Source organism: Coregonus clupeaformis, chromosome 29, assembly GCF_020615455.1.
Source record: "Coregonus clupeaformis isolate EN_2021a chromosome 29, ASM2061545v1, whole genome shotgun sequence".
NCBI lineage: Eukaryota > Metazoa > Chordata > Actinopteri > Salmoniformes > Salmonidae > Coregonus > Coregonus clupeaformis.
This window is the reverse complement of record NC_059220.1, coordinates 55615153-55636749: the sequence shown is the minus strand read 5'-3', so window position 1 is coordinate 55636749 and position 21597 is coordinate 55615153. Positions and strand designations below refer to the sequence as shown.

Genomic DNA, 21597 nt, shown 5'->3' with positions numbered 1-21597 from the left:
TGCTGTCATGGTATGTTGGCACCACTGACTCGGTCTTTGTGCTGTGAAAGGCAGCCATTCTGGGTGTGTGAGTTAGTTTTGTCTGTGACTCTGGAGGAGGTGAGAGGCTGTCTTTCAAAGAGACTCTGTACTGAGAACACAAGGCCTCGGCGTTTAGGACAACACAGTCAGGAGTGAGGGAAGAAAATATGCCTTTGTCCAGACTAGATAGAGGCGGAATACTGGGCAGGCTTCGAAGTGCTGTACAGAAAGCATGCAAATCATGAATCTATTTACACAGGACTATGACTTCCAGAGGACAAGCAATATATTGACTACTTTGATAAGTAACTCGGGCTCTGCTCAATATTCACACAACGGCATGGTACATGCTTGCAGATTTACTGAAGGCATCTGTACAGTAGACTAGGCCATGTACACGGAGGGCCTTTCCTGGAAGAAGCAGAACCCAACCACACTCAATTAGACCCACGTATCAGGAGGAATAATATAAAACCTGGGTTCCTGGTTCATGTATTTTCCAAAAACATCCTTGCACAGAGATCCATGTCACGAGCTACTCATAGTGCAAGATTCCTTGAATTGAGAGGTTTGAAATCACTTCCTGTGTCTGTGTGATGCGTCACTATGGCAGGAGAGATGGTTCCCATTCTGCTGCTGCACTGTAAAGTGGAGTGGGAGGTAAACAGGTGAGATTGAGCGAGGGAGAGAGAGAGGAGAAGGCCATTAGCATTCACAGGGTGTTGTTTGGTGCTGGCGCTGTCCCTCTGTGCCGAATCAGGCGTCGTTGATTAATTTCAGCCTATTAGCACCCCCCTTTCCTCATCTTCCGCCCCTCCCAGGTTAATTCCATGCCAGCGTGCAGAGTCGGGGGCTGCTGGTGTGAGCGATGGTAGAGGGGTTGCCAGGGAGCGTGTTGTTGTCAGGACTGTATTAATGAGCACACCACTCTGGTCCTATGGACAGGGGGACTGTGTTTCTGGCTGCGCACGGTTGCTCTGTCGAGGCCTGGCCTAGTTTCTCCTCTCACCAGGGAGCAGGAGGATCCAAGGACTGACGCAGATCACCTGACAGCGGCCCCACTGCGCAACCCCGAGTGTGTGTGTGTGTGTGTATGTGTGTGTAGTTGGGGAGTGTGTGATTGCTTGTGTAAGTATGAAAGTATGCTTGAGAGTGAATTTTTGTGTAGTGAATCTCTGGTGTCTGTCTCTCCTGTGTTTTGACAGAGTGGTAGAAATGGTGTCATATTTAGTGTGGAGACAACAAAACTATGGTGTAATACTTAACCTTGCTGTAAATGGTATATCTAGACATAGTCTAAGGCAAAGTTTCTGTTACATAGAGTTTTCATGGGCCACTGCAATCAAAGAGTATTCAGTGATTTATGTTCTGTATTATTAGGTTACACCCCCCTTGATAAAAGGTAGCATCTCTTCCATTTTGGATCACATTCTGCAAAAATTACAGTCCTTTGAAAGGATCTTGCACACATTTCGTTAGCATCCCAGAGTGTGTTTGTATCAGTGGCTAGTAAGAAGTGAAGTCAGACAGTCGCTAAGTGGTAGAAGCCTGCCAGTCTCTGAGGTCATTCCTCTGCAGGAGCCTCTGCTGCCCCACACCTGTCCTTCACAGCTGGCCACCGCACACCTGGCCTCGCCGCCATACATAGCGTGCACACCTGGATGCTTCTCACTTGATTCATCCGTTTCATTTAGAGCAGCTCATAACAGCTAAGAGCACTCCAGTCTCCTCCATCAACACTACATGGCTAGGCTAGTACAGTGTAAACAGGTGCCGTGTGAGAGATGAGGGCGGCAATACACAGGTGAAGGGTTGTGTGTGAACTCTCCTGTGATGATTGAGGACCAGTTCTATGTCTTATGAGAGGAAGGTGTGAAACTCGTATTCCCATGAGTATTGGACTGGTTGGTTAACTTGGTTTAGTTGGGCCTGAGAGACCCTATTAAAACGTTCATCAATACCCCATAACCTCCTGGCACTCCAATCTACTCCATTGGAAAAATCTAATGTCATTAAACTTTCAGATGCCTTGACTTCACTGTGGCACATGATGCCTTGCATCTGCAGAAAGGGAGATAGAAAGAAAAAAGCAAGACGAGCTGAATAGGGAGGAGAGAAAGAGATATGGACAGAGAGACAAGGTTAAAAGAAGAAAAGAAGGGAAATCAGAACTGAGAGGTAGAGTGAGAATGAGAGGGGGAAGCAGAGGGGATCAGGCTAGTCTCAGTGGATGTGGTGATGAGGTACAGTACAGTACGGTAGTGGCTGCCTCTAACTTAAGCAGCTCCGCACTGCTCCGTAGGCTGCTGAATGATTCACCAGCCCTCTAATCGTCTCCGTGCCCGCTGGGGCAGAGTGGCGACATGGTGGTCCTTCCACCCGCCTATGTCCGACCCACCGTATCTCTTTCCGCTGTCACAGCTGACCTGTGAGTTTAGAGCTGTGTCAGCGGTGCTCCGCACATGAGGGGTCACAACCCAAACCTCGGCATACACTTGTCTTCATCGAACCGATTACCCCTTAACATTGTGGTTGATGGGACGCACACACACTGTGACGGACACCCACAGATGTGGCGGCGCCCCCAGCGTTTGACCCAATGACCCTACAGAGCTGAGAGTGGACGTTCTCCTGGTACCAGGGCTGACCTCACTCTGCTCATTAACACAGTAGATCACAGGACAGGTTACTCTACACTCTCTTCAGAATGTAGTCCTCAGCACTATTGTACAGTACAGAGGAAAGTGCAAATGTACGGTAGCTTTATTAATTTACCAGTGTCTTTGTAATTGTGTGACTCATATTGTGTGATTTGCTGTTTTCCTCAGGTAAGCGACTGCAGGAGTGGATCAGTGTGGTTCTGTGCGTCTCTCTCTTCATCATCAACCTCTCCTTCCTCCTCCTCAACTTAACCATGGTGCACATCTACAAAATCATATTCGCCGTCCGTAAGTTATTCTCAAACATTTTCAGTTAAATGTTTGAAATGACCTTGAAATAGCCTGAAGTTACAAAAACTATTGTCCGATATATTGGTAAAAGATTTGTCTTCTCTTTCCTCCACTCTTTTCTGCTCCCCACTTCAGTAATGGGGATAGTGATGGCGGACTTTGCCTCTGGTATGGTGCACTGGGGAGCAGATACCTGGGGCTCTGTGGACATCCCAGTCTTTGGGAAGGTAAGGGACAGGGTTCAGAGTTCAAGGTCATTCCCAGACCTCAGACTCATCCTTTGACTCTTGAGAAGTATTCCAAATGACTACATATCAGTCATATGAGGGATTGTTAGGCAAAACAGAGGCTAAACATAATATCATCCCATTTCCCAATGAGTTATATCAGTGAAGTCACACCCACACTGTCTGTATACCTGTGCTTAGGACTGTGACGGTCAAGGAAGTTTGGATGACGGTTTATTGTCTGCCAAATGACCGCAGTCACCGTTATAATCATTCTAATAGCATACTTTTCTTGTTTGCTACAACGCCTTGACTCTGTAGGAGTCAAGGAGCAACAACGTTTAATCACGTTATAAAGAGTCCATGTTACTGCGGAAACGGACTCAACCGCACATGATGTGTCATCTTTTTTGAATGCCCAGCCGTCCAGTCGTCAGTCAGCTGTTCGTTCCAAAACACAAAATTAGTTTTCCGTCCTCTCGTCTCATATTGGCTGTTAGATGTAAACCAGGTTTACTTTTACCTTGCTGCTTTTGAGTAAAGTTTGTCAACTTGAATATGAAGTAGATTTTTAAAAAATATAAATAAATAAAAACGGTTATGGCGGTTATTTTATTTCGTGACGGTCTTCATCCGTAATCGTCCGTTACACAATTATACAATAACCGTGCCAGCGCTACTCTGTGCTTTTGCAATCCACCACCCAGTACACCCACACCCACCGTCCTGCTCCTGTGCTGAGCAGGCCACATCCAGCCAGTCTCCTCCAGTCCTGTCCCCCCTACATCCCAGTCATGTGAAGGGCACGGACGTCCAGGGTTATTACCATACAGTAGCACTGGGCTTTATTGGTCTATAGTGGTTAATCCTCCCATGGCTGCTCCAAGCAAAATGTAATTATCTCCCCCAGGACATACGACTCCCTGACTGGAACCCCCCAGCCAACACCACAGCCACCCCAGCCCACCCCCCACACTTTTCCCACCCCTCTTGGACCAGGGTTACAGCACCTGGGCTCCGTATTTATGCATAAGCAGAACTTGGTCATGCTCCCCTTGTCCAATTAGAGAAAAGGTCACTCTCATCCTGTCCAATTAAAAGTGCAGCTGGTGGATGTGATGATCTTTGAGGTGATGAATCGCTGGGTTTGTGTGTATTTCTGCTGATGATGGGGCTAATTGTCATCAGCAGCCTGTCTGGTCAGAGCTCCAGAGCGGCCCAGCCGTGCTAAGCCCCTGCTCAGCCTGCCGCCCCGCTGTGAAGCGGTTACTGCTCTGACTCTGCAACATGGCTGCTGCTTGCTGTCGATACTATTGCTTTCTGGGATCATTAGGATTTGCCACCTGGGGACGATTGGGCTTCAAAAAGAGTGGGGGAATTTACAGACATCTAGAAAGGAGTGTTTTAAGACCCTTAACCAGCAGATTAAAGGGAACACTTAGCGGGTTTTTTATACACCATTTTGTACCCGAGGTTCAAACAGAAGAACTTCACTTGAGGGAGAATCATTATTGACAGTAATTAGAGGAGAAAAAAACTCGAATTGAACGTCTTAAACCAGTTCAGTCCGTAGGTGAGGGGAGGGGAAATGTCCTTTCGATGGCGGGGTTGCCAGGACGATGGTAGATGTGAGTCTTGATTAGTGAAAGGCGGGCGAGGCGGGCCGTTAAACGATGTGGGATTAGTGTTGGTGTGGCTGCAGTGTGCAGAGGAGTCCACACATCCGCTCTGTGTGCCGTCTGGGGCTTAGCGCTCCTTTAATCTCGCTGACAGACCGGGAGAACGTAAAGGAAGATAATTGTCTAAATATAAACAGATAGTTTCCCTTGCTCCCGCAGAGCATCTCCATGCGTCCTCAGATATACATGTGATTGAGTTCTGCCCACAAACACAGGATAATTACTTTTTACCGTCATTGACACGCTATGGTAATATGGCGCAAAACGATTCCTCTTTTTATGTGGGAAATAAAATGACCTTCCTTGTGTATTTTCTCTTTGTGATTATGCGATTCTCTCCCACATTCCCTTTCATTTGTGACACGCGCGCTGTCACAGGCAGGTGTCTGTCTCAGCGCGGGCGGGTTGTGAATGACGGGCACCGCTGTTCCAAGGTTTATTATGATGCTGGATCAGAGCCGTGGGGCTGTGCCGTTTTATAGGAGGTTATCTCTCTGTTCTTTAATGTATAGTGTGATGGAGAGCTTTCTCCTCCGGCTTTCGTGTACGCTCCTCTACAGGGCCGTGGATCATGAGTTAATCTGTGAGACCAACTCCAACCTCTAACCCTTTGGAGGTGGAACACAGGTTCTCATGCGTGTCACGCTGCAGGGTTGAGGATCTATGTAGAAAATTGCATTCCCAACCATAGCACACCCCCTGACTGACTTACATAATTTAGCTTCCAATCCTTTTTTCATCCATCCTTTTACATCCTTCCTCTGTCATCTCTTACCTGTGTTTTAATGGACACAGCACTGTGAGAGATACCTCCACCAAGCTAGCACAAGTTACAATATTTGTCATGGCCCTTCGAGATGGAGTTGAACCAATGACCACACCTGATGACCATTGATTGTTTTGGGAAATCTCTGGTATTTTATTACCCTTTAGATAATGAAGAGGTACAGGCTAGATAGACATCTAATGTCTGTGATTGAAATGGATATCCCCTCTCATGTTATGTCTGACATGATTGCACTGAATATTCAGTTGTAAGTTAATTAAATCAATTTTATTTGTCACATGTTTCGTAAACAACAGGTGTAGACTAACAGTGAAATGCTTACTTATGGGTCCTTTTCCAACAATGCAGAGTAAAGATAAGATACAAAATGTTATAAAAATAGAAATAGTGACACAAGGAATAAATACACAGTGATTAGTGAATAACAATAACGAGTAAAAATAACATGGCTATATACAGGGAGTACCAGTACCGAGTCGATATGCAGGGGTACGAGGTAATTGAGGTAGCTATGTACATACAGGTAGGGGTAAAGTGACTAGGCAACAGGAAAGATAATAGACAGTAGCAGCAGCGTATGTGTTGAGTGTGAATGTGTGTGACGTCAGTATGCATGTGTGTGCATGCTATGTGTGTGTGGGCGTATGTAGTGTGTGTGTGTGTGTGTGTGTGTGTGTGTTGGGATGTCAGTGTAAGTATGTGTTTGGGTAAAGTCCAGTGTATGTGCATAGAGTCAGTGCAAGAAATGTAGCAGTCTTATTTAATAGACTTATGGCTTGGGGGTAGAAGCTGTTCAGGGTCCTGTTGGTTCCAGACTAGTAGCAGAGAGAACAGTCTATGGCTTGGGTGGCTGGAGTCTCTGAAAATTCTTTGGACCTTCCTCTGACACCGCCTGGTATAGAGGTCTTGGATGGCAGGGAGCTCGTTCCCAGTGATGTACTGGGCCGTACTCACCACCCTCTATAGTGCCTTGCGATCGGGTGCCTTGTAGTTGCTGTACCAAACGGTGATTCAGCCAGTCAAGATGCTCTCAATGGTGCAGCTGTATAAATTTAGGAGGATCTGAGTGCCCATGCCAAATCTTTTCAGCCTCCTGAGGGGGAAGACGCGTTGTCGTGTCCTCTTCACAACTGTGTGGGTGTGTGTGGACCATGTTAATTCCTTATTGATGTGGACACAGAGGAACTTGAAGCTCTCGACTCGCTCCACTACAGCCTCATCGATGTGGATGGGGGTGTGCTTGCCCCTCTGTTCCCTGTAGTCCACAGTCAGCTCTTTTGTTTTGCTGACAATGAGGGAGAGGTTGTTGTCCTGGCACCACACTGCCATGTCTCTGACCTCCTACCTATAGGCTGCCTCATCATCGTGGGTGATCAGTCATACCACCATCGTGTCGTCAGCAAAGTTGCTAATGGTGTTGGAGTCGTGCACAGCCACCCAGTCGTGGGTAAACATGGTCTGCGTAGCGGATGTGTTGTTGCATACCTTTAACGCCCAGGGGCGGTTCATCAGGAATTCCAAGATCCAGTTGCAGAAGTAGGTGTTCAGTCCCAGGGTCCTGAGATACAGACCGGGTCAGAGAAAATGTCAGTGAAGACACTTGCCAGCTGGTCAGTGCCTGGTATTCCTTGGCACGCGTCCTGGTATTCCTTCTGGCCCGTGGCCTTATGAATGTTAACCTGTTTAAAGGTCTTACTCACACCGGAACAGCTGGTGCTCTCATGCATGGTTCAGTGTTGCTTTCCTTGAAGCGAGCATAGAAGGCATTTAGCTCATCTGGTAGGCTTCCGGCTGGGCTTCCCTTTGTAATCTGTGAAAGTTTGCAAGCTCTGCCACATCCATCAAGCATCAGAGCCGGCGTAGTAGGATTCGATCTTAGTCCTGTATTGACGCTTTCCTTATTTGATGGCACGTCAGAGGTCGTAGCGGGATTTTTTATAAGCGTCCGGATTAATGTCCGATCCTTGAAAGTGGCAGCTCTACACTTTAGCTCAGTGTGGATGTTGCCTGTAATCCATGGCTTCTGGTTGGGGTACGTACAGTCACTGTGGGAACGACTTCGTCAATGCACTTATTAATGAAGCCGGTGACTGATGTGGTAAACTCCTCAATGTTATTGGATCAATCCCGGAACATATTCCAGTCTGTGCTAGTGAAACAGTCCTGTAGTTTAGTATCCGCTTCGTCGGACCACTTCCGTATTGAGTGCGTCACTGGTACTTCCTGTTTGAGTTTTTGTTTGTAAGCATGAATCAGGAGAATATAGTTATGGTCTGATTTGCCAAAGGGAGGGCAAGGGAGGGCCTTGTATGCGTTTCTGTGTGTGGAGTAAAGGTGATCAAGAGTTTTGTGTGGAGAGAAATTATAATTTAATTATCATAATGATATTCCTCCTCTAACTACCTCCCCTCCTCTTCTATCTTGTTTTCTTTTTCTCCATTCCGGGAACACCACATTGACCCCACAGCCATCACGCTACACGACTTCATAGAGACCAATGGGGACAACTGCATGCTCACAATACTGCCTCTGGCACATATGGCCTACAAGTTCCTGACGTACCAGCCAGGTGAGAGAGAGGGGATTGACACACACACACACACACACACACACACACACACACACACACACACACACACACACACACACACACACACACACACACACACACACACACACACACACACATATACACCCGTGCATTACAACCTGAACAAGGTCTCATCCATAAAGGATGTGTGTGTGACAACACGGAGAGGAGCTGTAGACAGACAGACACGGGCACGCTCAGGCCATGTTAGGGTGATTCATTTTACGAGAGACATGATGTCAGGGCTTCATGGTGGCTCGGAGCAAACCAGAGATCACTGACCTTGTCATGAGCCGTGTCACAGTAAGAGGAGGCAGGGCGGAGAGCAAAGGGCAGGGAAGCCTGGCGGAGTGACAGGGTGACATCCACACCTGTCATGTCTGCTGCTCGCTGAGGGTCAGGGGTTCAGGGTGAGAGTGGAGAGGGGGACATGGAGGAACACGTAAGTGACACTAGCGTGAGAGTGGAGCCAAACAGAAAACAGACTCCACCACAGCTTTCTTTCTAGTCAATGCCTCATCTCACCAACACTGGTTCTCCAAAATACTGTATCCTGATAATGCTGTACTGTTTCATACTTGTAAGTGAATACCTTAAATAGGGTAAAGTTTGTTTTTTACTCACTTACATGTGAAGATGCTTCAGACATATACTGGAAAACATTGAAACCACCGTGTCATTTACAATGAATGTCACATTTATCTGCCTCAACAACAACTGCCTCTCTTCCCCCCCCTCTCTCTCTCTCTCTCTCTCTCTCTCTCTCTCTCTCTCTCTCTCTCTCTCTCTCTCGCTCGCTCGCTCTCTCCCTTGCGCTCTCTCTTCATCTCTCTCTCTCTCTCTCTCTCGCTCGCTCTCTCCCTTGCGCTCTCTCTTCATCTCTCTCTCTCTCTCGCTCGCTCTCTCCCTTGCGCTCTCTCTTCATCTCTTTCTCTCCCCCTTCTCTTTCTCTCCCTCTCTCCCTCTCTTCCTCTCGCTCGCACTCTCTTTCTCTCAGATGCCCTAGCAGAGACCTACCCTTGGGAGTGCTTTGTGTTTGTGCTGGCAGTCTTCGTCACATTGACCAATCACATTCATAAGTGGTCTCAACTGTATTTTGGTCTTCCCCACTGGGTGATGCTGCTGCAGGACTGTCACCTGGTGTTACCCCAGAAACACCACCGCATCCACCATGTGTCCCCTCACGAGACCTACTACTGCATCACCACAGGTACTATACGCTACTGTACTGATGTATACCGCTTACTGTTATCACTTCAGGTACTATACACTATTCTGTATATTACCTATGAGGTACTATACAGTTGTGGTCAAAAGTTTTGAGAATGACACAAATATTAATTTTCACAAAGTCTGCTGCCTCAGTTTTTCTGATGGCAATTTGCATATACTCCAGAATGTTATGAAGAGTGATCAGATGAATTGCAATTAATTGCAAAGTCCCTCTTTGCCATGAAAATGAACTTAATCCCCCAAAAACATTTCCACTGCATTTCAGCCATGCCAGAAAAGGACCAGCTGACATCATGTCAGTGATTCTCTCGTTAACACAGGTGAGAGTGTTGACGAGGACAAGGCTGGAGATCACTCTGTCATGCTGATTGAGTTAGAATAACAGACTGGAAGCTTTAAAAGGAGGGTGGTGCTTGAAATCATTGTTCTTCCTCTGTTAACCATGGTTACCTGCAAGGAAACACGTGCCTTCATCATTGCTTTGCACAAAAAGGGCTTCACAGGCAAGGATATTGCTGCTAGTAAGATTGCACCTAAATCAACCATTTATCGGATCATCAAGAACTTCAAGGAGAGAGGTTCAATTGTTGTAAAGAAGGCTTCAGGGCGCCCAAGAAAGTCCAGCAAGCGCCAGGACCATCTCCTAAAGTTGATTCAGCTGCGGGATCGGGGCACCACCAGTGCAGAGCTTGCTCAGGAATGGCAGCAGGCAGGTGTGAGTGCATCTGCACATACAGTGAGGCGAAGACTTTTGGAGGATGGCCTGGTGTCAAGAAGGGCATCGAGGAAGCCACTTCTCTCCAGGGAAAACATCAGGGACGGACTGATATTCTGCAAAAGGTACAGGGATTGGACTGCTGAGGACTGGGGTAAAGTCATTTTCTCTGATGAATCCCCTTTCCGATTGTTTGGGGCATCCGGAAAAAAGCTTGTCCGGAGAAGACAAGGTGAGCGCTACCATCAGTCCTGTGTCATGCCAACAGTAAAGCATCCTGAGACCATTCATGTGTGGGGTTGCTTCTCAGCCAAGGGAGTGGGCTCACTCACAATTTTGCCTAAGAACACAGCCATGAATAAAGAATGGTACCAACACATCCTCCGAGAGCAACTTCTCCCAACTATCCAAGAACAGTTTGGTGACGAACAATGCCTTTTCCAGCATGATGGAGCACCTTGCCATAAGGCAAAAGTGATAACTAAGTGGCTCGGGGAACAAAACATCGACATTTTGGGTCCATGGCCAGGAAACTCCCCAGACGTTAATCCCATTGAGAACTTGTGGTCAATCCTCAAGAGGCGGGTGGACAAACAAAACCTCACAAATTCTGACAAACTCCAAGCATTGATTATGCAAGAATGGGCTGCCATCAGTCAGGATGTGGCCCAGAAGTTAATTGACAGCATGCCAGGGCGGATTGCAGAGGTCTTGAAAAAGAAGGGTCAACACTGCAAATATTGACTCTTTGCATAAACTTAATGTAATTGTCAATAAAAGCCTTTGACACTTATGGAATGCTTGTAATTATACTTCAGTATACCATAGTAACATCTGACAAAAATATCTAAAAACACTGAAGCAGCAAATTTTGTGAAGACCAATAATTGTGTCATTCTCAAAACTTTTGACCATGACTGTACAGTACTGAACTAATAGATCTCAAGATGGCGGTGTACTATATGGCTGCTGTTTTACATTCTCTGACCCAACTCTGACCGACCTTATTTTGTGATTCTTTTGGCGTTTATATTTACATTTTTTTGCATGAAATGTATATTATATATTTATACTTTTTTTTATTAGTTATAATATTTTTGATATTCATTACTGCACTGGTGGGTAGAGCTTGCAAATTAAGCATTTCGCTATACTTGTGCCTGTTACAATACAACTTGAAGTATTACTATTGCATAGCCACAGATAAAACAGTACTGCAATGTACTGTAATGTTCTGAACTTTACTGTACTGACATACTGCCTACTACTGCATCACCACAGGTACTGTACAGTATTTTACAGATTTCTTGCTGTAACACATTACTGACATACCACCTACTGTAACCACTGCATCACCATGGCTACTAACAGTAAGCCACTGCATCTTTGCAGAGGTATTGGCACTGATCACATATACGTGATATCTACAGCAGTGCAGTGTTAAACTGTATAAAGGTATATTGGAGGGCTCCACCAACCAAGTGTACTGCAAGATCATGCACCATTTTATGATCATAGAAGCTATCCCCCTGAGACCTACCACTAGAAAAAAACATACAGGTTCATATGACAATGTATCAAACAAGGCTGAGCTAACGGCCATGATTATAGAAACATAGAAATCACATCAAGAAGAATTCAAATAGTATCTTCCATTGAAAGGTCCATCCTAGATGGCTGCCATATGTGGGTGGTAGATACAGTATAAATAACCTGGAAAAGCAATCTATTTGTCTATGCATGTGTGTGCTGGCATTAGGCCCCAGTAAGAGATCCACAATGAGTATTCAGTGTGTGTCTGAGAGGGTGCACTGGAGAGAGGTTGCTTATGCGTCACCCTGTTCCCCTATGGACACCAGATGTGCGTGTGTGTGCAGAGGGGGGTGGGCGTATTTGTATGTTTACAGTGGGGGAAAAAAGTATTTAGTCAGCCACCAATTGTGCAAGTTCTCCCACTTAAAAAGATGAGAGAGGCCTGTAATTTTCATCATAGGTACACGTCAACTATGACAGACAAAATGAGCTTTTTTTTCTCCAGAAAATCACATTGTAGGATTTTTAATAAATTTACTTGCAAATTATGGTGGAAAATAAGTATTTGGTCAATAACAAAAGTTTCTCAATACTTTGTTATATACCTTTTGTTGGCAATGACACTGTCACGATCGTTATTAGAGGCAGACCAAGGCGCAGCGTGATAACCGTACATCTTTTAATGAGTACTTTACATCAACAACAAAACAACAAACGATACGTGAAGTCCTAGGTTATACACCAAAACAAACCTTACGGAACAAGATCCCACAAATAACTAGTGCCAACAGGCTGCCTAAGTATGGTTTCCAATCAGAGACAACGAGAAACAGCTGCCTCTGATTGGGAACCACCCTGGCCAACATAGAAAACACGAACTAGAACACAACATAGAAAATCACACATAGAAAATCCACACCCTGGCTCAACATATAAGAGTCCCCAGAGCCAGGGCGTGACAGACACAGGTCAAACGTTTTCTGTAAGTCTTCACAAGGTTTTCACACACTGTTGCTGGTATTTTGGCCCATTCCTCCATGCAGATCTCCTCTAGAACAGTGATGTTTTGGGGCTGTCGCTGGGCAACACGGACTTTCAACTCCCTCCAAAGATTTTCTATGGGGTTGAGATCTGGAGACTGGCTAGGCCACTCCAGGACCTTGAAATGCTTCTTACGAAGCCACTCCTTCGTTGCCCGGGCGGTGTGTTTGGGATCATTGTCATGCTGAAAGACCCAGCCACGTTTCATCTTCAATGCCCTTGCTGATGGAAGGAGGTTTTCACTCAAAATCTCACGATACATGGCCCCATTCATTCTTTCCTTTACACGGATCAGTCGTCCTGGTCCCTTTGCAGAAAAACAGCCCCAAAGCATGATGTTTCCACCCCCATGCTTCACAGTAGGTATGGTGTTCTTTGGATGCAACTCAGCATTCTTTGTCCTCCAAACACGACGAGTTTAGTTTTTACCAAAAAGTTCTATTTTGGTTTCATCTGACCATATGACATTCTCCCAATCCTCTTCTGGATCATCCAAAAGCACTCTAGCAAACTTCAGACGGGCCTGGACATGTACTGGCTTAAGCAGGGGGACACGTCTGGCACTGCAGGATTTGAGTCCCTGGCGGCGTAGTGTGTTACTGATGGTAGGCTTTGTTACTTTGGTCCCAGCTCTCTGCAGGTCATTCACTAGGTCTCCCCGTGTGGTTCTGGGATTTTTGCTCACCGTTCTTGTGATCATTTTGACCACGGGGTGAGATCTTGCGTGGAGCCCCAGATCGAGGGAGATTATCAGTGGTCTTGTATGTCTTCCATTTCCTAATAATTGCTCCCACAGTTGATTTCTTCAAACCAAGCTGCTTACCTATTGCAGATTCAGTCTTCCCAGCCTGGTGCAGGTCTAAAAATTTGTTTCTGGTGTCCTTTGACAGCTCTTTGGTCTTGGCCATAGTGGAGTTTGGAGTGTGACTGTTTGAGGTTGTGGACAGGTGTCTTTTATACTGATAACAAGTTCAAACAGGTGCCATTAATACAGGTAACGAGTGGAAGACAGAGGAGCCTCTTAAAGAAGAAGTTACAGGTCTGTGAGAGCCAGAAATCTTGCTTGTTTGTAGGTGACTAAATACTTATTTTCCACCATAATTTGCAAATAAATTCATAAAAAATCCTACAATGTGATTTTCAGGGAAAAAATCTCAATTTGTCTGTCATAGTTGACGTGTACCTATGATGAAAATCACAGGCCTCTCTCATCTTTTTAAGTGGGAGAACTTGCACAATTGGTGGCTGACTAAATACTTTTTTTCCCCACTGTATGTGTGTGTGTGTGTGTGTGCGTGCGCACGTTTGTGTGAGCACGTGTGTGTGTGCACTGTCTTTCTGACCCTCCCTCCTCTTCCTTGTCCCTAACCTTAGTGGGGGGCTGTGATGAGTAGAGTGGAGAGGGAAGCGGACACAGGGGAGCTCCACAGCTCTGTCACCACTCCTCCACCCTCCCTGCCTGTGTCCCCGGGGCCCGCCGCCTGCCTTTGTGTGTGCCAGTGGCTGGAAATCTCCATGTATATTTAATGCTAACCTGCTGTCAGTGCTAACAAATAGGCCTGCATGGGGAGAGAGAGGGAGCGGGACAGAGAGGAGAAATCGAACAAACAACCGGAGCTGCTTTGCTCTCCTCCTGCAGAGAGGGGGTCACCTGAGGGACAGGGGGACTGCAGACACACTGCAGCCACAACACAACACACTCTTCTCTGTGGGTGTACAGACCTATATGTACGCATGCACACACTGTATGCGCTCACAGCATGTGGATGTACAGGTAACTGCCAAAATAAAGGAAACACCAACATAAAGTGTCTTAATAGGGCTTTTGGTATGTTGTTACAAAATACATTGGAGTGTAGTTCAGCCCAGTGTAATACAAATTACAAAATGGCGCCGATGGCGCTGACAGACATGGCAGCTCTGCTTCTAGCTCCTAAACAACTTTGCAGTATTTTGTTTCTTTGTTTGTTTTTGATATTTCCTACATTATTAGCCGAGAATGTTTTTTTTGTTATTACATACAGCCGGAAATAACTTTTGGATATCAGAGCGGCGGTAACTCACCAGCATTACGACCACGAATATAACTTTCCTGAATTGGATCCTTTGTTCGTACCCCCCAGGGCAATTGAACTTAACCCAGAGGCTAATCCAAGACGCCGCCGGCGGAGAAGAGGTATTTGGAGTGGACTTCTAGTCTGACTCAGGAGGAGTGCATACCATCCACCGCTTCTGAGTATATTACTCGCTAATGTTCAGTCTCCGGACAATAAAGTAGACAAGATCAGGGTGAGGATCTCCTTCCAGAGAGACATCAGGGACTGTAACATACTCTGTTTCAAAGAATCATGGCTCTCGGGATGTACTGTCCCCGGCATACAGCCAGCTGGGTTCTCAGTACATTGCGCAGACAGGAATAAAGAACTCTCCGGGAAGAAGAAAGGCGGTGGTGTATGTTTCATGATTAACTACTCATTGTGTGATTGTGATAACATACAGAAACTCAAGTCCTTTTGTTCACCCGACCAATAATACCTCACAATCAAATGCCGACCGTATTACCTCCCAAGAGAATTCTCTTCGGTTATAGTCACAGCCATGTATATTTCCCCTCAAGCCGATACCACGATGGCCCTCAAGGAACTGCACTGGACTTTATGCAAACTGGAAACCACATATCCTGAGGCCGCATTTATTGTAGCTGGGGATTTTAACAAAGCAAATTTGAGGAAAACGCTACCGAAGTTCTATCAACACATTGACTGTAGTACTCGCTCTGGAAAAACACTCAACAACTGCTACTCCCCCTTCTGGGATGCCTACAAGGCCCTCCCCCGCCCTCCCTTTGGCAAATCAGATCACGACTCCATTTTGCTTCCTATAGGCAGAAACTCAAACAGGAAGTACCCGTGCTAAGGTCTAGTCAACGCTGGTCTGACCAATCGGAATCCATGCTTTAAAATTGTTTTGATCACGCGGACTGGGATATGTTACGGGTAGCCTCTGAGAATAACATTGAGGTATACACGGACACAGTGACTGAGTTCATCAGGAAGTGTATAGGGGATGTTGTTCCGGCTGTGACTATTAAAACCTATCCAAACCAGAAACCGTGGATAGATGGCAGCATTCGCGCAAAACTGAAAGCGCGAACCATCACATTTAACCATGGCAAGGTGACTGGGAATATGGTCGAATACAAACAATGAAGTTATTCCCTCCATAAGGCAATCAAACAGGCAAAACGTCAGTACAGAGACAAAATGGAGTCGCAATTCAACAGCTCAGACAATCATGGGTAACAAAGGTAATACCAGCCAAGTCACAGACACCGACGTCTTGCTCCCGGACAAGCTAAACACCTTCTTCGCCCACTTTGAGGATAACACAGTGCCACCGACGCAGCCCGCTCCCAAGGACTGTGGGCTCTCGTTCTCCGTGGCCGACGTGAGTAAGACATTTAAGCGTGTTAACTCTCGCAAGGCTGCCGACCCAGACGGCATCCCTAGCCTCGTCCTCAGAGCATGTGCAGACCAGCTTGCTAGAGTGTTTACGGACATATTCAATCTCTCCCTATGTGTCCACCATTGATCCTGTACCCAAGAAAGCAACGGTAACTGAACTAAATGACTATTGCCCCATAGCAGTCACTTCTGTCATCATTAAGTGCTTTGAGAGGCTAGTTAAGGATCATATCACCTCTACCTTACCTGACACCCTAGACCCACCTCAATTTGCTTACCGCCCCAATAGATCCACAGATGATGCAATCGCCATCGCACTGCACACTGCCCTATCCATCTGGACAAGAGGAATACCTATGTAAGAATGCTGTTAATTGGCTATAGCTCAGCATTCAACACCATAGTACCCTCCAAGCTCATCATCAAGCTCAAGGCCCTGGGTCTGAACCCCACCCTGTGCAACTGGGTCCTGGACTTCCTGACGGGCCGCCCCCAGGTGGTGAAGGTGGGAAACAACACTTCCACTTCACTGATCCTCAACACAGGGTCCCCACAAGGGTGCATGCTCAGCCCCCTCCTGTACTCCCAGTTCACCCATGGCTGCTCGGCCACGCACGCCTCCAACTCAATCATCAAGTTTGTAGACGACACAACAGTAGTAGGCCTGATTACCAACAATGACGAGACAGCCTACAGGGAGGAGGTGAGGGCCCTGGCAGAGTGGTGCCAGGAAAATAACCTCTCGCTCAACGTCAACAAAACGAAGGAGCTGATCGTGGACTTCGGGAAACAGCAGAGGGAGCACGCCCCTATCCATATTGACGGGACCACAGTGGAGAAGGTGAAAAGCTGAAATGGTCCACCAACACAGACACTGTGGTAAAGAAGGCGCAATAGCACCTCTTCAACCTCAGGAGGCTGAAGACCCTCACAAACTTGTACAGATGCACAATTGAGAGCATCCTGTCGGGCTGAATCATCACCTGCTACGGCAACTGCACCGCCCGCCACCGCAGGGCTCTCCAGAGGGTGGTGCGGTCTGCCCAACGCATCACCGGGGGCACACTGCCTGCCCTCCAGGACACCTACAGCGCCCGATGTCACAGGAAGGCCAAAAAGATCATCAAGGACATCAACCACCCGAGCCACGGCTTGTTCACCCCGCTATCATCCAGAAGGCGAGGTCAGTACAGGTGCATCAAAGCTGGGACCGAGAGACTGAAAAACTGCTTCTATCTCAAGGCCATCAGACTGTTAAATAGCCATCACTAGCTGGCTACCACCCAGTTACTCAACCCTGCACCTTAGAGGCTGCTGCCCTATATACATAGACATGGAATCACTGGCCACTTCAATAATGGAACACTACTCACTTTCATCATGTTTACACAATGCTTTACTCATCTCATATGTATATACTGTATTATATTCTACTGTATTTTTGTCAATGCCATTCCGACATTGCTCGTCCTAATATTTATATATTTCTTAATTCCATTATTTTACTTTTAGATTTGTGTGTATTGTTGTGAATTGTTAGATACTACTGCACTGTTGGAGCTAGGAACACAAGCATTTCGCTACACCCGCAATAACATCTGCTAAATATGTGTATGTGACCAATAAAATTTGATTTGAGTTGAAAATACTATAAGTAATTGAAATACATAACAGAAATACTGCCCATCTCTGCCCATTAGTGTTCAATTGGGTTGAGATATGGTGACTGAGACACACACACACACACACACACACACACACACACTTTAAACCCTCTATGCTTCTTTGAGACCCCTCTTTCAAATTTTTAGATCTCTTCTAGTCATGTTAGCCAAAATAATTACCCTAAGCATGATGGGACGTTTTAATTTCTTAATTAACTCAGGAACCTCACCTGTGTGGAAGCACCTGCTTTCAATATACTTTGTATCCCTCATTTGCTCAAGTGTTTTATTCATTTTGGCAGATACCTGTATATACCGAATGCCTAAATGTATGTGTATTTCTTTATAAATACTTTATAGATGTGGTTATGTGCAATTCCTTCAATATGTCTAGTATCTTTGTGGATACAATTAAAGTATTTGTGTGTGTGTGTGTGTGTGTGTGTGTGTGTGTGTGTGTGTGTGTGTGTGTGTGTGTGTGTGTGTGTGTTTGAGTTCATACAGTGCATTCGGAAAGTATTCAGACCGCTTAAATTTGTCCACATTTTGTTACGTTACAGCCTTATTCTAAAATGTATTAAATAAATAAAAATCCCCATCAATCTACACACAATACCCCAGAATGACAAAGTGAAAACTGTTTTTTAGACATTTTAGCAAATGTATAAAAAAACAAAAACAGAAATTCCTTATTTACATAAGTATTCAGACCCTTTGTTATGAGACTCAAAATTGAGCTCTGGTGCATCCTGTTTGTATTGATTATCCTTGAGATGTTTCTACAACTTCATTGGAGTCCACCTGTGGTAAATTCAATTGATTTGATAAGATTTGGAAAGGCACACACCTGTCTATATAAGGTCCCACAGTTGACTGTGCAGGTCAGAGCAAAAACCAAGCCATGAGATCGAAGGAATTGTCCGTAGAGCTCCGAGACCGAATTGTGTCAAGGCAAAGATCTGGGGAAGGGTACCAAAACAGTTCTACAGCATCGAAGGTCCCCAAGAACACAGTGGCCTCCAACATTCTTAAATGGAAGAAGTTTGGAAATACCAAGACTCTTCCTAGAGCTGGCTGCCAAGCCAAACTGAGCAATCGGGGGAGAAGGGCCTTGGTCAAGGATGTGACCAAGAACCCGATGGTCACTCTGACAGAGCTCCAGAGTTCCTCTGTGGAGATAGGAGTACCTTCCAGAAGGACAACCATCTCTGCAGCACTCTACCAATCAGGCCTTTATGGTAGAGTGGCCAGAAGGAAGCCACTCCTCAGTAAAAGGCACATGACAGCCCACTTGGAGTTTGCCAGAAGGCACCTAAAGGACTCTCAGACCATGAGAAATAAGATTTTCTGGTCTGATGAAACCAAGATTGAACTCTTTTGCCTGAATGCCAAGCGTTACGTCTGGAGGAAACCTGACACCATCCCTATGGTGAAGCATGATGGTGGCAGCATCATGCTGTGGGGATGTTTTTCAATGGCAGGGACAGGGAGACTAGTCAGGATCGAGGGAAAGATGAACGGAGCAAAGTACAGAGAGATCTTTGATGAAACCTCCTCCAGAGCGAAGGTTCATCTTCCAATAGGACAACGACCCTAAGCACACAGCCAAGACAATGCAGGAGTGGCTTCGGGACATGTCTCTGAATGTCCTTGAGTGGCCCAGCCAGAGCCCGGACTTGAACGCGATCTAACATCTCTGGAGAGACCTGAAAATAGCTGTGCAGCAACACTCCCCATCCAACCTGACAGAGCTTGAGAGGATCTGCTGAGAAGAATGGGAGAAACTCCCCAAATACAGGTGTGCCAAGCTTGTAGCGTCATACCCAAGAAGACTCGAGGCTGTGATCGCTGCTAAAGGTGATACAACAAAGTACTGAGTAAAGGGTCTGAATACTTATGTAAATATGCATTTTCTGTTTTTTATATTTTTATAAAATTAGCAAGAAATTCTAAAAACCTGTTTTTGCTTTGTCATTATGGGGTATTGTGCATAGATTGATTAGGATATATATATATTTTAATCCATTTTAGAATAAGGCTGCTACATAACAAAATTTGGAGAAAGTGAAGTGGTTTGAATACTTTCCAAATGCACTGTCCATGCATTTTTGTGCATGTATGACCACCTGCATTCGCTCCCTTCCTTCCTGTGTATGTGTACTACTAAAATATATTTGATGTCCAACCCTCCTGGGAGTGGGTGTCTGATTCTATAGCATGGATAAGGGTGGATGGTGTATGTGACGTATTTGAGTTCAGCAGGCCTTGTGTGATGTATGGTGTGTGGAAATACAGTACATATTTATAACTGTAAGTGTGTGCATTACTCTGGTGCCAAAGCCAGATCTCCTTCCTCTCCCCTGGCAGCAGAGATCCTCTGAGAGCTGATGTATCTACTACCGCTGCTACCTGGAACACAGTGTGGTGTTGGGGATGTGTGCATGTTTCATTTGATGTCATTCTGTTGTTAACTTGCCTCATGTATTTCTTCCCATTCCCCTCACTCTCTCTTTTTTATTTTTTATTCCATCCCTTTCTCTCTCAGGGTAGTTGAACTACCCTCTGGACAAGATGAGCTTCTGGCGGAGGATGGAGAGGTTGATGGAGAGAATGACGGGTCACAAGCCTCGGAGTGATGACATGGAATGGACCAAGAAAATGGAGTGAAGGGCTCTGGGCCTAGTCGGAAATTTGGTTGAACGTGGCATGTGTATAACTACAACCAGTTAGCAAGTCGGACATTTCAGAGCTCCGACTAGGACGTGAACATGGCATCTCTCTGTATCAGCAGGACAGTGGGGTGGGGGTTTGGGGCTGGCGGACTGAGGGTGGGGTGGGTTTTTCTGCTTTTCACCCTCTTCCTCGGTCTCTCTCCCTTACCCCTTATACTATAACACGCCTACATACTTCCTTGTCATGGCATAGTACCTCAGCAAATACACGGATAATGTGGTCTTCTAGATATTTGTTAGATCCATCCGTTCTTTACTTTTGTGTGCTATTTGCTTCTTTAGTGTTGCAAGAGAAGCAGTCCACAGTTTTAAAGACTCTGTTTGCAATTAAAGGTCCAGTGGCAGACTAGAGGTTGGCTTTTGAGATGAATTTCTTAACCCATTTCTTAACCCATTTCTTAACCCATTACTCTCAACTGCTCATCCCTCCATCCAATGGGCTTGCATCTTCTTACGTCTCTTAACCAATGAGCTTTCATTTTATGGTGTCAGTGTACGAGATTTCTGGAGGATGGGCTCTCCAGGGGACAAACCATGTTGCCTTCTCAGGTATTGTCTTACATGACACAGAGAATGAGGCTGTCAGTTCTGGATCCAAGTTCAGCTTGATGTAAGAAGGACATTATATTGCTCCATACCTGGGGCGAAATAACCATATTTCTTACCTTTTGTATGGGCCTTTAATTGATAGCTTTTGTTTGTTTGATTTAATGGAATTTGTTTAGACATTATGTTTAGATCATTCACGATCCAATGAATCATTGACTCAAGCAAATGTCGCTGACTTCCAGTAACATTGTGACATTGTTCACTGTTCTTCCCTACTCACATGTTCAAATAGGAGAAGAAAGCACTGTAGAGGATCATCAAACATTTGCAGGCTATTCATATAGCAGAATATAAAGAATACGTTCTACTGTCAACAGGTAAATATCTGCACTTTACTGACTTACCAATTAC

The 21597-nt window shown here is 45.7% G+C and overlaps 1 pseudogene; it reads left to right on the top strand.

Annotated features, from left to right (window-relative positions):
• The first annotated feature begins 627 nt into the window (after window positions 1–627).
• On the top strand, window positions 628–20668 carry LOC121577467 (annotated as a pseudogene).
• Window positions 20669–21597: the final 929 nt, after the last annotated feature.